We start from the raw sequence: 17,632 nt of genomic DNA on the forward strand, positions 1-17,632 counted from the left end.
TTGACTTGCTTAAAAGAAGAAAATGCTGGTGAAGTGTCGCAGAGTCCATTAAGAGACATTTTGGCTCTGAAGTGTTATACTTAAAAGAACTCTAAAAATACCATCTGTAAATACATCACATCCTCCTGTTCCCTTAATATGTTCTTTAGTTCTTGTAGAATATTGTAAAGGGGAATATTGATGCTGTGTCAGAATGTGAAAGTGTATCAGTTTGTGTCTTTTTATTTTATCATTTTGTCAATAGTTTTATGCGTTCATAATCATAATATTTTGTGAACAGTCGCAGTAACAGCACACTTTTTAACACATATGTTTTGCCATCTTATTTATAAGTTCAGAGCCGTAGAAATCCTTAGCTTAAGACATTGATATACAAGTTCTGGGCCACGAATGTTGATTGCACATTCATACTTGCCACATATCTGAGGATGGATTCTAACGAAGTGAAGCCAGAATATTTAAATCACTATGCCTTTTTCCTTTTCACACTAATGCACTGCAGTATTCTGTTACAGTTAACTATACCCATCTAAAACATTTTGCTTGTCTCTGTGTATTCCTATTAAGTCTTAGTGGTCAAACGTGGAGATTGTCATATTTGTGTGGGTAGTTGAATCCAGCGTTGCATCAGTAGTTATTGTAACCCCTATCAAATGCAAGATTTTCATTATGTAATCTCAATAACCCAGTGGCAGTGGAATTGTAAGTTATACCAGAAATAAGAGGTAGCCGACTTTAATGCATGTCCATATTCAAGTGCAACTTGGTTCTATGGATGGGTAATAGAACATTTACCCCAGGAGTGCTCCTGTACTACTAATGGACTGAAGCAGTTTGTAAATTATCTAATGCATGGGTCCCCTGAAATTATGTGTGGTATAATCCCAGTTATTCTCACTAGAGGTTGCATGTACTTAGCAACCATGGGATGGGTAAGGCCAATCTAACATCAAATAGGATAGGTTAATTCAACACCAAAAGGGAAGTTGGCCTCCAAGTGCAGCTAGCTTTACAGTTACCTATGAACCCAAGTATGAACCTAGGACGGGTGACATGAATCACATCTTTAGCTCATGATGGCTCAGCATAGAATGTCACTGCAAATAGATGTGAACAACATTGTTTACCTTTTACCTTTCCTCTGAAATAATATTGGTGTGTTAATTTGAGAATAGAAAGAAAGGAATGTAGTAACATGCAGAGTTGCTAGCAAGAGTTGGTGTATCTTTTCTGCAAGGAGCTGATGCCTGAAAAATATTTAAGGTTAGAGTAGTACTTGTAATTATCCTCAGAACAGGAACATTATTGCAAATGTCCTTTCTTTTTTGTTTTATCATTTTCATCTGCCTTTGACCCAATACATGTTTCTGTAGAAATTTCAGTTACATTTTGTCACCTTGATGAAATTGTATAAATGTTAAATTTCGATTATTAATTGCATTTTCCAGCTACAGAGCTTAAGTGATTACTGCTGTCCTGTACCTTGGTGAGTTCCATTTGATATTCCAGAAACCAAAGCTATGATTTTTAGAATGGTGATACTGAAACTACAGATATGTGGCATATATATTAGGTCAAAGGTTTGTGGTACTGTGGAGAATTCCCCTTAGTCTAAGGTACAGCAATCTTACAACTAACAACTATTGTGGTGTGAAGGGCACAGATCCCCCACACACAACTCTGTGTGTGTGTACAGGGCATAGTGCCACTGCAAAAATGCTTTAATGGCATTACAGTGATTTTCAAGCTTTGCTGTAATTCTTTGAGAATTGTACATTATTGTTTATAGCTGGGCAACTAGCAGTTATGGGTTTCATACTTCTGCACAGAATCAGCACACAACGGTCTTTTGGAAGTCAAACTGCCATATCTGATGTCGTCATCAATGTTACAGCTTAACTTGTACTCATTTATTATATATAAAAAGAAATATGATCAGAGGATCAAATTTAATTAAGCAATATTTTATATTGTGAAGTACTTAGTTTTGATCTATTTGAAATCTAGATATGAATATCATAGATTGTCTTCTGCTTTTCTGCACATGTCTGAACCACTCTAATCTGTTCTCTTTGAACTTTTCTGCAAATGAAGCTACTTTGGCTTCTGCTATTATGTCCTCATTTCTTCATCTGTCCCACAGTGTGCATCCTACCACCTTTCTCTGGCACTTCATTTCCATCACCTCTAGCTTCCTCATCTCCTGTGCCTTCACTGCCCAGGTTTCTGTACCATACAGTAGTACTGGTTACACCAATGTCTTGTACACCTTACTTTTCAGATTACTTGGCATTCTTCTGTCATAGACTACACCTGACACTCTATGCCATTTGGCTGCAGCCCCTATGATTCTAGCTTTGACCTTTTCATTCAGACTTCCCTTCTCCTCAACCACACCTCCCAGACACCTGAAGCTATTAACCTATTTCACTATCTTCCCTTTTGTCTCAGTTCTCATCTTATGATTTCCCCAATTTGCTATCATTACAACTGTCTTATCTTTGCTTATTTCATCCCATGTGCATTCAGTGCATTCCATTCCCCTATCCTTTGCTGAAGTTCTTGCTCAAAGTCTGCCTGTAATGCCACATTGCCTGCATACAGCAACCTTGTTGATCTGTCCCCTCTGACCTGTTTGCTAATATAATCCATCATCAGTATGAACAGTAGTGGGCTCAAAGCTGAGCCCTGGTGCACACCCATTCCCACTGGGAACCCATCTGTGACACCAAACACTGCTCATACTCACAGATTACATAATACCCAGGGAAAGGGAAAGGGAATATTCCTCTATTGGGTACTGTCGATCTTGTACACCTGTCGGACATCTGTTTGAGTTGACCAAGTGGTGTGAACTGAACAGATGTCAGTGTAGCTGGGAAATCAACCCACTTCCCACAACCAATAACTATACATACATATATATATATATATATATATATATATATATATATATATATATATATATATATATTTTTTTTTTTTCGATAAACTTTTGCAAGCAGGTCAGTATGGCATACAGAACTTCCAAATGAATATTTTGCCACATCAAGCAAAGCTATTCAAAAACACATTTTTAATGGGGGTAACTAGTACCCATCACTCAGAAATATTATCAGTATACTCCCTGCAGTTTGAAGTCCAGTGTGCTAAATCTTGTACCAAAATTAGAGAGCTTAATGGGTTACTACTTAATGATACTAAATAATTAATAGTACCATTTTAATAATACAGATTTCACTGGGTAATATGATTGTATTAATAGGGTCCCCTAGTTCACTATTTCATCAGTCTAGAAGGATAGTGGTGATTCAGTATTGGGGGACATTCTGCAGTACTTTATAGAGGAGACTTCTAATTTTTGCTGCAACAGAAAATAAAGCAAGATACCCTTTTGGCTGAACACCAGTCTGTGGAAATTATAAAAGTAAATGAAACCAGACTGCAAAAAATTATAAAAACAACCACCTTCTACAAAGAAGATTAAGCAGAATTGATTAAATAAGACATTTTTTGCATTACTTAAAACACACCTTTGAAGTTAAACTATATTTCTCTATCTCAAACAAGAAACAATATTTTAAATATGCTAGTCATATTTAAAGAAAATTAATTTAATCAGATTTGTATCATCCAATGGTAAACTACTTGCCAATCCTAAAGAGATGACTTATGAATGTAATCTCGGTTGTTCATATACTGTATCGGTTGACTTTAATACTCACACATTCAACCCAGATTGTTACCTCCTCATAAATTTCAGTGTCCATTTATTTCCAAGAATTTAAGTGTAATATACAATCAAATCTAAAACCTCTATGGGGTCAGATGTTATTCCTGCAGTATTAATTGTATAATGGAGATAATTAAAAATGTTCTCTACCAAATATTTAATACAATGTTAAATGAGCTTGTTGATCCATCTTTATGGAAACGGTCTATTATCTCACCAATATTTAAAAGGGGTGATAAACTGACAATTTCAAACTATAGACCTTGTTGTGTCTTGCGGCTTTTCCCGGTTAGGGGTCGCAACAGCGGAACTCCGGTCCGCTAATGATTGGCAGGAGATTTTTACATGCCGAGTTCCCAGCCCTGACGCACAACCTTCCACGAAGGTACGCCCATTCACGTATGTCTCTACACAGAAGATGCTCTTGCTGAGAATCGAACCGGTATAGACCTATCAGTCTTAATTCAATTTTATGCAAATACTATGAAAATGCATACTACAACTATGTCAAACTCTTTATTCTATGATGGTTTGGTTGATCTATATCAACAGGTTTAGTTATGGCAGATCAACTTTAACAAACATATGTTGAATTCTTCAAAATCACATTGGCTATTGTCAAAAGCTTATCTGTTGGTGGTGTTTTCACAGACTTTGCTAAAGTTTTTAACTCTCTTGCAAGTCTATTAATGACATACTATGCCTAAGTAACCCCTGCCTAATCAGTGGGTTACTGGCAGAACACAGTGTGTTTCAGTACTAGGCTATGATTCTTATTTCTTCCCAGTAAAGTCAGGAATTCCTCAAGGCTCAGTCCTCAGACCATATATTTTCTTTTAGTTCTTTCAACATGCCATACTAATCACTGCAGGATTTCCAAATATACAGACTACTGCAAAATCTTTTTAAGTAACAATGCAGAAGGGTTCTTAATGGGTTTATAAGTGAGTTTTGTAACAGCGCAGGAGGGATAGGCTTAAGATTTAGTCCTAACAGATCCCAGATAATGTATTTTGGTCTACAAAGTATCAGACAGAACCTATTACTTGATGGGAAAACTCTAATTGAAACATCGGTCTATAATGATCTCAATATTCTAATTACTATCTTTTTCTAGTCGTCTTAACTGTATTCAAAACAAAGTTCATAAAGTCATGGGATTAATCTTAAAATTAGTATCTTTGTGAGACCAAAATAATCTATTACTTTTATATGTGTCTAATTTGGGGCTATGACAGGTGTTTCTGCATGCACTCTACGATAAATTTAAAGAACTTGGAATCAGTATAGCGTAAATATACTAAAAAATAAAAAGTCTAAGCCATAGCGATAGGTGTAAAGAATTGAAATTATTTTTTATCCATTACATGAAGGGTAAAGCAATAGCTGTATATAGCATTTATAGTGAGTTCATGAAATCTAGTTCAATGTTTTTTTTATCTGCTAATTTAAGATCAAGAATATGGAGACATGAACATCAGTATATACCATATTGTCATTAGAACATGCAGAGAAAATGCTTAATTGTGGATTCCAGGATTTGGTATATAGCTGTCAATACTTTCACCTAGTATTTCCTCCTTTAAGACAAAACTTGATAATTTGATGGAGGATGACTTGTATATCATTACCGTTAATGAATCAATGTTCCTCAGCAACCTTCAGGCTTGAATGTTTCTACAAGAAACCATGCTATCTGTGCTGACATTAGTACAGTTTTCTAATTATAAACTGTTTGGCCAGTTCCATCTTCACTTACCTTTGTTGTCTTAAACTGTTGCTCTTTCAGATATTTTATTTTTCATTCAAAATTAGTGCACCAGTCTTCTGACCAGTTTCTCCAGTTAGTAACTACACAATCATGTTTCCCCTTTTGCTTGTTCTCACTGTTAATTTATTGCTGCTGTTATTTTTTAAACACATTTTTTGGATTAACACTTGTGGCATAGGCAAACTTACATTTATATAAAAGTAATCAAACCATATTAACAAGTTCACATTTACAAACATTATACATCACATATATTGTTGTATATAATATAATCTAAGCAACATTAAATGTTCAGTCGTTGCCTTTTCCTAAACCTCATTCCTCCTCAAAAACTTTTTTTCTGCATGTATTGTTCCTACAATTTCCATTTTTTTCTTTGTAATTTACTCCTACCCTTTTCTAAAGATCCAATTTCCTGTTCTTTTATCTATGTTACAGTATTCACTAATTCATACAAAGTTGATTTAGAATTTGACTTCCATTTTCCAGTAATTGTTTTTTTGACAGCCACCAGATTAAACCAAACAAGGCCTTAGTATGTCTATGCAATTTAGATCCTGTATCTAAGCTAAAATAATAATTTCCTAAAGTACATGCATTTGCTCGTCCAATATTACTGGCAGAGTGCCCTGTAGGGAATTTTAAAAGTCTGCCAACGCATTACCTTCCCAAAACATATGTACCCATTTACCTCTTTCTTCCTCATCATACCTCCAACATTTGCTGTCTAGCTGAGGAAAAATTCTTTGGAATCATGTTAGGGTGTAAAAGTATCTATGCAAACTCTTCCAGTCAAAACTTCTAAATACTCTAGATTTTGTTGCATATGGAGCCATACATATGTCCTCCTATTGTTTCTCTGTGAATTGCATATCTAATCTTTTTCCCCAAACTTTTCTGACCTCTTCTTATGATCTCTGTAGTTATCATGCAAGACTTTATATGCCCTACTAATTTTCTCTTTTATATCAACAGTTACTGCTGTAGGTTAAATTAAAAATTCAACTATTGCAGATCTTTCATTTAGGATTCCCCTATCCCTTTCTCTTTGTCTATACTCTATCAGTCCCTTTTAGGGAAGGCAGTCACTAGCCTGTAATCCAAATATATTCTTGACCTCTTCCCATTCTTTTACCTTTCCTTCTCAAATTATTTGTTCCCATTACCTTGGTTCCTTTGTGATATTCCTCCAGTAAATTCTATCCCCCTCTTGTCTATTCTCTGTACCCTTAATTGCAGTCACCCTTATTGACAGAATCTCCTTTCTCCATTCTTGTGTTGGCTTAGTTCGTAGTATACTGTTTCTTTATGAATATAGTATTCTGTATGACCGTTATTCTCCTTGAGGATCTGCTTCCAAAATACCATTTTTCCTTTTTTCTTGAATGACACCCCCCCCAGTTTCATCATCATCATCATCCCCTTCCAGTTTGAATTGTATCTTTCTGCTTGTGTTATATACAAAAGCCTTAACTGTATAACTGCAAAATATCCCTTTAGATCAGGTAATCCTAAACCTTGTTCTTTTCTGAGGATCGGTTTTTCCCACTTGACTCTTGTCCACTTCCCCTCCCACATAAAATCCTTCAACTGTTTATTCATTACCATCCACAACTTCTCTGGTTGATAAAACTATGGCTGATCTGTTACAAAGCTAAAGGGACTAAAAAGATTTTTCTGCTTGTGCCTTGCTATACATATCCAAAGGCAAGAGCTGTAAGTTTCTCAGTTTTTGTATTATCTTTTGTTTAGTCTCTTCCTACACATCCTTCACTGCCATAACAAAATCCTTTTTAGTCTGTACTCCTAAATACTTCATTTTATCATGTCCGCATAAGTATGGATATTGCTGAACCAATTCATGTGTGGGTACTTAGTTTATCCCCAGAAAAACTGGAACTGTCTCAGAATATTCCACAACACTGAGATGTCCTTTTCTGGTTCCACCAGGTACAAAATAATATAATCTGCAAATACAGCCAACTTTTGTCGAGCACCATACCAATTATATCCTTGAATTTCTGAGTCTTTTGTTATTAACTTTATTTTCTTCACTATGTACATGCTAGAGCCTTTTCTCAATGACATCTGAATACTTTATATTGTTAGTATCATGACTTCACAGAATTCCATTAATAGATGTCCAAGTGTGGATATGTAGCACCTAAGTGCTTCTGTGGAGTTTTTTTAATTAGAAAAAAACATAAAGTGGGACATGTATAAGGAAATGAAGAGTGTAGATTAGCAGCTGAAACCTTGTAAACTTCTTTCTTTCAGCAAAACTTTGAGACTCTGAAGAGGAAGCTAAAGAGGTAAAAAAAGAGAGAACCTACAGAAAAGCATAATTCTAACAATAGACAACAGTACCTAATAACCCAATCTTGTATCCAGAAGGACAAAAATAGTGGTTTTAGGCATTTAACCCTTTAAGTGTGCCATAAAGCGTATGACCTACTGACCTTCAAGAAGCTCAACTGATACATCCCCTTGATTATATCTTGTTCTTCAACCAGAACACGCAAGTGCACAACACCACTTAAAACAACAAAAGAAAGTGTGCAACCATTGCCTAATGTCAGACAGCAATAGGGGGTCAAAAATCCAAGCAGTGTTTGAAATGACAGTGAAATTATAACAGCAGATTGACAAATGGCTAAAAATAACTGTTTAATAAAAATATATTTTTTAGCCGTTTTTGACTTCATTGGTGTCTGAGATTCCATAGTGGTTGTGCACTTTCTTTTTATATTTTCTTCCCGTGTGTTTTTAGATCAAAATTATTTTTGATGAAAATTAATGAATGAGTCTTTTTGGTAGTAAGGAAAACCTTGTTGTATAATCTTGGAAGATGTCAGGTAATGAATCTCTCACTTTGTGCTACTAATGATATTTATTTTTACTGTGATGGTCTCAATTCTAGTGTTAGCTCTCTTAGTGATGCATTCTGGGCATGGACTTTTCCCTGGAATCAGATCATATATCACACGAAAGAAAAACCTAGCCAAGCTAGAGTTTTTACTATGTGATACCTTAAACCTCCTGTAATGGAAGCCCATGGGATATATGAAAATGTTAACCAGTACACACAACTTCCAAAGTTGAAGTTGCAAAAAACAAAAAAATGGAGACAAACCACACTTCAGTGGACAATAAAACACAGGTTTAATGAGTTAAAGTGCTTTTGTAAGTCTGTAACATAGACGTCTTCAGAAACAAAGAAACACAATAACCCACAAGTTTAAATACCTTCCAAACCAGAACTGAGATTGGCAAATCAAAATGAATGCCTCCAAATTTCCAGGCTTGAATGAGAATGTTTCGATCAGTAGTATTTTGAAACTTCGTTGTTTTGAAGTATGATTAAAGTACTTTTTTTAGCAATTTTATTTTTAACAGTATTGTATTGATTTGTAATTACATTTAAAATTATGTAATTTTGGATATATGACAGTTCAGGTTGAAAGGATTTTTATGAATGTGAGAATTAGAGATGTAGCTTTTGGATTGGTTGATTGTAACCATGTGACTGATTTGGAGAGTATTTAAACGTGTGTTATTGTGTTGCGTATTATAGGATCATAGGTTCATACTAGGCTATCTGCCCTAGGGCATTTATAATCCTAGCCAGAGTGTGTTTGGCTTTCGCCACCCATTTTAAATTAATTTTGCTATGCCCTTTTTCGAGGTTAGTATACTGTGCCTCTGTCTAACAGTGACACAGAAATGATAGCCGGGGTAAACCTATGATCTCCCATCCACTCATCAAGATTCCTCTTGAAGAGAGTCAATGAGGGACTCTGCCTAACCTGGACTGGGATTTTATTCCAGAGTGAAGGGAGCCTCTGGGTTATTAATCTGTCCCTCCAGCATGTCCTATTTATTTCAGTGCTGAGGTTCAAGTCTCTCGAGCGCGTAGCTCGATGGGATTTGGATTTTCTGAGGTGCAACATGCCCATTAATTCTGGGTTGGACATGGCTTTATACGTCAGGCACAGATCGCCTCTGAGCAGCCGGCATGCCACTGAGTAGAGCTGGAGTTTCTTTAACCGGGCAGCATATGGCACCTGTTTGAGCCCTTTGATCCTCTTGGTGAGGTACTTTTGGGGTCTTTCCAGTTGCTGCCGGTGTCTGGTAAGGTACATCCCAAAACGGGCATTGTACTCAATTATGGGCCTGATGAGGGATGAGTAAAGAGGCACGATGACCTCCCCTGATCTAGATGTGAATCCCTTCATGATTAGGTGGGCTATATAAAATGTTTTTCTAACCACTTTGGCCACGTGGTTGTCAAATGAGAGATTGCTATCAACTTGGGTCCCCAGGTCCCTAATTACTTCTTCTGCACTTAATGGATTACCACCTATGTGGTAATTTGTGGGCATTTTGTTTTTGCCAAAGGGGATGACTATACACTTTTTGGCGTTTAGCTTGAGGCCATGACTCTGGCACCAGTTGTCTGTTTCTATGGAGGATGCTTGTGTTGGCTGGAGAGTCAATTATGGTGCCCAGTTTGCAGTCATCTGCGAACTTGGTCAGCCACAGTCCTTCCGTGTTGGCCTGTACCTCCGAGAAATATATACCGAACAAGAGAGGTCCCAGGACTGAGCCTTGTGGGACGCCACTTGTAACTGGTTTGGAGTCTGACATGGCTCCAGCAATTCTAACCATGTGGGCTCTGTCCTTGAGCCAGTTTGCAACCCATCTAGTGACATAGGGGTTTATATTTAAGCTGGTGAGCTTATCTATAATGCCCGAGTGGGGTATTGTATCGAAGGCTTTTGCGAGGTCCAGGTAGGCTGTGTGGACCACCTTCCCCTCGTCAATGGCCTTGGTGACTGTTTCAAAGAAATCGACCAGGTTTAAGAGGCAGGATCTGCCCTTAACAAAGCCGAACTGGGTAAGATCCAGTGTCTGTAGGTCCCCAATATCTTTATTTATGAGGGCCATGATGATCCTTTCCATAGCTTTGAAGACCAAGCTAGTCAGGCTTATGGGGCGATAGTTTCCAGGATCCGTTGAGGCACCACCTTTGTGGAGAGGGACCACTGTTGCTGTACGCCACTCTTTGGGTACATATCCTGTAGTAAGGCTGAGATTGAACAGTAGTTTTATGTTTGGGTTTAGCTCTTCTTGGAGTTCATGTAGGACGCAGCCCGGGACACTGTCTGGTCCCATTGATGCTGTGTTTTTGCTTTGGAGAGGGCAGCTCTTACCTGAGCATCTGAGATGTCAGGGGGGCAGCACTCTGCTGGAATAGATATTTGCCCTTTTGGTGGGGAGGGGGGGGAGAAGTTTGTGCTGGACCTGTCAGCTAGGATGTTGGCAATGTCTGTGGGTTCGGTGTATTTTTTGTCATTTTGGACTAATTCTGAGCATATCTGGGAATTCCCACCTAGGTTCCTAACATAACTAAAGAAAGCCTTGTGATTATCCTTAGTGTCCTGTGCAATTTATCTCTCGAAGCTGGCCTTAGACGATTTTATGAGTGCCCGTAGTTTTTTGCTAATACTGATCAGAGATGCCTTCCCTTTTTGGGATTTTGCTCTTTCATGTAGTAGCTTCCTCCTTCTATTGTATAGTTTGTTTATGGCTGGGGTCCACCAGACAGGATGTCTGCCTTTGGAGGATTGCGTCTTGGTTTTATTTGGGATTGCATGATCCATGCATTCCTGAAGGTGTTCATAGAATGCGTTTATAAAGGATTCTGCAGTCTGGGCCGTATTTTCCATAGGCCCGGGGGCTTTGAAGGATTCCACCTCGGTTTTGAGGAGTGTGAAATTTGTTTTAGAGAAGTTTTTCACTGTGGTTTTCTGGACAGGGGGTGGGGTTGGGATGTGAATATCCAGTGAGATTTGTTTATGGTCTGATCTTACCAGTGAGGGATACACTTCTAGTCTGGAGCATAGAGTCCCCATGTTAGTGATGATCAGATCCAGTATGGTTTCCCCTCTTGTGGGAGTGGTAACAAGTTGTTCCATAGCATTTGAGTTTATAAATTCTAGGAACCTTTGGGCTAGGGTGTTGGAGCTAGAGTAATGCTCCCAGTCTATGTTTGGGTAGTAGAAGTCGCCCAATATAATGGTGTTTGGAGAGACCTTCATATTTTCCAGTGTTCTCAGGAAGGCCAAGTGGGGTTCCTGGGTTTGGGAGGGTGGTCTGTAGCAGGCTATAAACTGGAAGGCAGTTTTACCCACTGTTAGTTGCACATGGATAGTCTCTGATGCTACGTGCTGTGACACCAACCTGGAGGTGTGGGTATCTTTGACGAATATTGATACTCCCCCTCCTTTTGTGGTTTGGTCCATGTTTTGGGGCCGAAAAGCATGGTATGAGGTATAACCTGGTACTGCTGGGGTGCTCTCGGGAGCCTTGAACCAGGTTTCTGTTACTGCACAGATATCGATGTTCTCCATGCTAAGGAGAGTTTTGAATGCATGCATCTTGAGGTTTAGACTTCTGGCATTGAGTAGCATTACTCTTAATTTCTTATCCCTTGTGATACCTATGGAGGTGGGTTTGTCTTTTGAGCCTTGCCTAAAAAAGGCACTATGGGAGTAGCAAGAGCCTTTGGCAATATCTGAAAGCCCAGGGGTGGCAGGTGCAAGCCGTCCCTAGCAAAGCATCGTGGCTTGTCGAACATGTCATCCCAGGCTGACAGGCATTGGATCCCCTTTGAATGACACCAATACTTAAGGCAATTGTTGAAATTGATCATCTTGTCTTCATATTGTGGCATCATTCTTGGTGAGGGTAAGATGCTACTCAAGGTCAGAGTCATACCGGCCTGGGCTACATGCTCAGAGAGCTCCTCTATGTCTCTTTTCATGTAGTCCAGGGAGGTACGTCTCAGGTCATTCACACCAGCATGGACAATGACTGAGTCATATTTGTACTTGCCTTGGAGTGACCTGAGTGCTTGTGTTATGTGGCGGATCCTAGCGCCCAACAGGTAGCTCACCGTGACCTTCGCCTTGTTCAGCCTGGTGAGCAGGACGTCAGTGTGCCTGACGATAGAGTCACTTATTACAAGTGTATCAGGTGTGTTGTTTAGCCTTAAGGGCTGTGACTGTTCGGCACACTGGTTTTGTGAGCTATGTGTTGCATGTGTTTTGTTTTGGGGTAGCGGTTGCTTGGGTGTCTGCTTTGGAGGTCTCTGCTGCTTAGGCAGATTTTTATTTAGAGCTCTGAGTATGTTTTCGTGTGTTTATGTGTTTGGTTTGCTGTCGTGGTAGGTCTATGTGAGACTGGAATTGTAGTGAGTGTGGTTTCCTTCTCCTCCTGACTGTTTACGCCAGTACTGAGTTGAGAGAGCTTAGCCTCCAGTTTGGCTATATGGTTGCATCTCTCACATGTGCTGGAATTTGTTGGGAGGAGGAGAGGGTTGTCTGTGTACATGAGGCAGTTGTAACATTGCCTCAAGATTCCCAGATTCACCAGCTGGACTGGAGAGGAGATTGACAACTGACCTTTGGACATGCTAGAATAGTATTGGGAATTCCTTTATAATTGAAAAAAGGGCCAATGGGGAACAAGGTACTCAAGGGGAGTTTGTGAGGGTGTAGTGCTTATAATTTTTTAGTGCTGACTTATATAATTGCTTTAGTGAGCAAGTGCCAGGTAACTTAAATGCAATGTGTTACAGGTAACTTAAATGCAAAAATGACAAACAGTAACTTTCTTTCAAGTGAAACAAGGAAATAAGTACAGTAAGCAATGTAGATATCACTAGGGATCCACAGAAGCGCTGAAAAGCCGTGTTTTAGGTGGAATTAGCATTTCAGGGAAATAACAGGCAAACAAACAACAAGCATACAAACAAAGCTAGATTCAGCAGGCCTGGATCTAGTCTATGCTACAGCAAACAAGGTGTACCAATTTCAGTAAGAAACAGTTCAAATATGCAGGCACTATAAGCCTTTAACCAGAAATTCCCAGCTCAGAAGGGCAGAGTCCAGCATCTCCTCCCACAAGAGTGCAGACCACGAACCTTCTTTATGTAAAATAACTGGCCTGAAGCCCAAGTGCTTAAACCAGAACTAATACACTTTTAGAATAACAGACACTGAGCCCTCAATCAGCAGTTCCCAACTTAAAAGGATGTAAGCTACCTGTTCTGCCACCACAGTGCAGGCCACAAACCTACCTAATGTAAAACAACTGGTCTGAAGCCCAAGTGCTTAATCCAAAAGACTTAGAATGATAGCTACACTTTAATCAAGTTACTACCAAGCAGTAATAAATACAATTGAATACTTTAAAGAATGCCTGGATTAGTGCTCAAGTTATACAAACAAAGATAGATTCAGCAGGCCTGGATCTAGTCTATGCTACAGCAAACAAGGTGTACCAATTTCAGTAAGAAGCAGTTCAAATATGCAGGCACTATAAGCCTTTAACCAGAAATTCCCAGCTCAGAAGGGCAGAGTCCAGCCTCTCCTCCCACAAGAGTGCAGAACACGAACCCTCTTAATGTAAAATAACTGGCCTGAAGCCCAAGTGCTTAAACCAGAATTAATACACTTTTAGAATAACAGACACTGAGCCCTCAATCAGCAGTTCCCAACTTAGAAGGATGTAAGCTACCTGTTCTGCCACTACAGTGCAGACCACAAACCTTCTTAATTTAAAACAACTGGTCTGAAGCCCAAGTGCTTAAACTAAAAGGCTTAGAATGAGTTACACCAAGCAGTAATAAATACAATTGAGTACTTTTAAGATGACGCAAAAGCAAAATAAAGTAGGAAGAAACACAAATACAGTAAAAGCAGATAATTTTTTTTTTTAAGTGGAAAGAGAGAAAGGAAAGAGAGAAATGAGTAGCAGAAATTAACCTGATTGGCCTTCTCAGATGTTCTCCCTGTACTGGGTAGAATGAGGTAATGACACTAGACTGGGAGGAGGGTCCCAGATCAAATTTACCCTAGGGGTGGGCAACTGCAAAGCCACCAACTATAAAAACACTATACCAACAGGAAGGGAGGGTGGGAAACAAACTGCAGAAATGTTTCTCACAGCTGAAAAGCAGCAGTGAGCCTTTAAATGAAAGTTTTAAACAGCTAAAGGAGCCTCTAGAAAAAAGTGTTTAACTGTAACAAGTTATCAGAAACAAACAACCCAACAGATGCTTTATAAAAGTGGACAATTTCCAGTTAATACCTCACACACAGTGCAACTAGCTAGAAAAATACACAGTACGCAAAGTGCTATAAATAACAAAGAAATAAAGAACAAAATAAACAAAAAACAGGATACTTAATGTTATATATTATAGCTCCAAGTTTCCTCAGTGTCCTTCCTTCGATCAGCTCAGTGTGAAATGGCAGAACACTCACAACTGAACTTCTTAGGTAACAGAAAGTTGAAACCTGAGACAGCTTTTAAGAAAGAAATCTCAAAGAACCAATGAGGTGCTTAGTCTAAGCTGTAGTCCAGGTGACCTCAGTCAGCCAATGACCTCAAACAATTCTCTCTCACTGAAATGCCTGATGGCTTTGGCTAAACCAAGATGTCCCTAAATATGTGCTCAGACACACAGCCTCCACAAACACTAGGCCCAAATACAAGCCTGAATATGGAAATGCTACAAATATCCCCACTACTTAGAACAAACTGCAGAAATGTTTCTCACAGCTGAAAAGCAGCAGTGAGCCTTTAAATGAAAGTTTTAAACAGCTAAAGGAGCCTCTAGAAAAAGAGTTTAACTGCAACAAGTTATCAGAAACAAACAACCCAACAGATGCTTAATAAAAGTGGACAATTTCCAGTTAATACCTCACACACAGTGAAACTAGCTAGAAAAATACACAGTACACAAAGTGCTATAAATAACAAAGAAATAAAGAACAAAATAAACAAAAAACAGGATACTTAATGTTATATATTATAGCTCCAAGTTTCCTCAGTGTCCTTCCTTCGATCAGCTCAATGTGTGCTTAAACCCATTAAACCTGTGTTTTATTGTCCGCTGAAGTGTGGTTTGACTCTGTCTTTGCAACTTAAGTGTTGGAAATGTATGCAAATATCCCCTTAAGCACATCAAATGTTTCAACTACATGGTTCTGAATGCCCGTGACTTTTTACTTTTTAAGTCTTTATGGATACATAAAGAGTCAGAGATGTGAGATACAAGCTTTTCAGCAAAAAAGAAAAAAAAGTGTTTTATTCAAATTCTGCTGTTATAGTGCTCCATGTCATGATACTTTTTTGTACTTCTGTGCTTTCTGTCCATTTACTTGTTTGCATTTTTATAGTTTGTTCTGGGACCTTAGTCTTGTTGCTTCATTTGTAGCTTGAAGATTGTATATTACTGCAAGATTTTAACATTGTTTATGCATTATACTGCACATCTAGTTATATTACAATTACATATAAAACACAGTTTGTTTTGTATTTTGAAACCAGTCTGGACAGTCCAGGATTTGTGCTTCAGTACGTTTTATAGCTGTATGTACCTGCTTAGAGCTGCAGTGGAGTGCCTTTCTGTTTACCTTGCTACAATATTTTCCCCCTGTTCTTGGAGTCTGCCCCCTGACCCAATAATGCTGAAGCTAAAAGTTTCTGAAATTCTTAACAAATAAGACTTGAGCTCCAGTTTGAATTTTTATACAACCATTTTCTTGTGGTTTTAAAAGACATTGTCTCTGGCTTCTGCCCCTTATGGTAATCTGATGTAAAAAGTCCCTTCCTCCCTTCTTTCATTGCTATTATCTGTTTAAGTGCTTTCCCACCCATTGTTTTCCATACATCCATAGTACTAAGTGCCCACCTAGCAAACCACAATTGCGCTTGAGCAAACCTCTGTTACCACAAAGTGTCTCCTTATTTTCCAAGAGCTCCTATCTGCTTGGCTCCATGGCCTCACTTTGAGGGGAGTCTTCAGTTAATCCTGCTCCATCCTTGGCAGATGACAGATTTATTTTTTATTATTTTGCACTTCAGTTAACTGTTTAGGGTGTTGCTGCTTTATTTTTACTTTATTTGTTGAGCTTATCTTTTCATAATTTTAAAGGTCTCTAGTACTTGAAATTACTTTGCCAGGGTAGTTTTAAATTTGTTGTAGCATTGCACTCACAAGCAGCTTTTCTTAGTGTTATTACATGAAGAGGTTAGTAGTGCCCCATACAGACACAAATGCCCAGAAAGTAAATTATATCTATAAAATTTCCCTTACAATCGGACACTGCAACTTAGTGTGGCTAAAACAAAGCCGCTGTGAGAAGTCAAGCTTAGAGCAGGTAGTTTGCACATTAAATGGCACTACTATCAAATCTTAGCATAATCTAACCTAGTGTAGTGCCAAAGCCCAGAGACCACCCATGGAGACCTCTGTATAATCCAGTTCACACCCTACAGTAGCCCACCCAAATACTGGTAGAGACAACAAGGCTATGCAATTTCAAAATGCCTCTATAGCCAGCTTGGTAGATAGGGCATCCTGGAACAATGTACCAAATGATTCATATTCACCAAAAACATTTAATCCTTAAACAAACACAGTGTGCAAGAAATGCTAATAAAACATTTCACTAGAGACAAAAGTCTTGCATACAAACAAAATTGTCAAGAACACACACACTACATCACCACTCAGAAGAGACTGACTTCTGCTGAGGCACTAAAAAAGCAATCTCCCCAAACTTCAATGCTCTCCTAAGCCCCTTAACAGTAACATTTAGCCTCAGCAACCTTTAAAGCACTCACCAAAAGCAACACCAAACAACACACATACTCCTACACCCAGTGGAATTCCAAGAGCAAAGCTCATAAGCCAAGTCAACACATTACCCAGGACGCTTGTCATAGGGGACTTCATTGTATGACATACAGATGCTTCACTCACCAAACTGAATAAGAGAAGATAACAGTTATTTGCTTATCTGGAGCTGGGATCCACCAGCTTACACATGCACTGAAGTCACTTTGCCACGGGTACCAGCATAATTTTGTCATACTCCATGTGAGAGTTAACCTGAGACGTACTTCCTTGGACTATAAGAAGAGAGAGATCATTGATCTCTCTGAATGTGTGTCTCAGGTGAGTATGTGCATTGCTTTGAGCAGCATTCTACCATTCGCCAAGGATGACACAACAATATCAACAGAAGGTGATTAACTTTAATATTTGGCCT

The sequence above is a fragment of the Protopterus annectens genome, chromosome 9.part0, assembly GCF_019279795.1.
Source record: "Protopterus annectens isolate FY-2018-M chromosome 9.part0, PAN1.0, whole genome shotgun sequence".
Classification (NCBI taxonomy): domain Eukaryota; kingdom Metazoa; phylum Chordata; order Ceratodontiformes; family Protopteridae; genus Protopterus; species Protopterus annectens.